Source organism: Apium graveolens, chromosome 5, assembly GCF_009905375.1.
Source record: "Apium graveolens cultivar Ventura chromosome 5, ASM990537v1, whole genome shotgun sequence".
NCBI classification, from domain to species: Eukaryota; Viridiplantae; Streptophyta; class Magnoliopsida; order Apiales; family Apiaceae; genus Apium; species Apium graveolens.
In genome coordinates, this window is record NC_133651.1 from 162,963,752 (window position 1) to 162,964,718 (window position 967).

Consider the following 967-nt stretch of genomic DNA (forward strand, 5'->3'; position numbering starts at 1 on the left):
TGCACAAAGCTCACAAACCATAGCCATTTGATTAACTCCATACGTAGCCAGAGAATCAACCTTCATTGATAGCGCTTGGAGCTGGGCTGCAATAGCGGTGGCTGCATCAACTTCCAGAATACCTGCTACCTTGCCTGACGTCATCCTCTGAGTTGGGTTTTGATGCTCATTTGCAGCCCTCGTCTCTATAAGATTATACGCCTCAGTATAGCTTTTAGCCCATAAGGCTCCTCCAGCTGCTGCATCGAGCATGGGCCGAGATTGGGCCCCCAAACCATTATAGAAACCAGTGATCACCATCCAATCCGGCATTCCATGATGTGGACATTTTCTCAACATTTCCTTGTAGCGTTCCCAAGCCTCGCACATAGATTCTGTAGGTTGCTGCGCAAACTGAGTAAGAGCACTCCTCATAGCAGCAGTCTTTGCCATTGGATAAAACTTCACCAGAAACTTTTGCGCAAGATCTTGCCACGTAGTGATGGACCCAGCTGGTTCAGAATGTAACCAGTCTTTAGCCTTGTCCCTTAGTGAGAATGGGAAAAGCCTCAACTTGACAGCCTCATCAGTCACGCCATTATACTTAAAAGTACTGCAGATCTCGACAAAATTCCTTATGTGCATGTTGGGGTCTTCAGTTGCCGCTCCTCCAAAAGAAACAGAATTCTGCACCATCTGAATAGTGCCCGGCTTGATTTCAAAGGTGTTAGCTTGAATAGCCGGATGAAGGATGCTTGACTGAATGTCATCAATTTTGGGCCGAGAAAAATCCATAAGAGCTGGATCAGCTTGAACAATACGATCTCCCATGTTTACTGGTTCTTTCTGCTCAGTTCCTGAATCCGAATCCTCAAAATCTAACTTCTCCGGAATATCAAGAACTTCGTCTGTCTCCTCAGCTGTATCTAAAGTCCTCTTGCGAGCACGAGAACGAGTTTGCATAAACGCTTGCTAAAGTACCTGAAAC

The 967-nt window shown here is 45.9% G+C and overlaps 1 non-coding gene across 1 annotated transcript; it reads left to right on the forward strand.

The window, feature by feature from the left end:
• The first annotated feature begins 310 nt into the window (after window positions 1-310).
• Window positions 311-417, forward strand: LOC141662585 (small nucleolar RNA R71). Its single transcript, XR_012550692.1, has one exon. It is a non-coding gene; the product is annotated as a small nucleolar RNA R71 (small nucleolar RNA).
• Window positions 418-967: the final 550 nt, after the last annotated feature.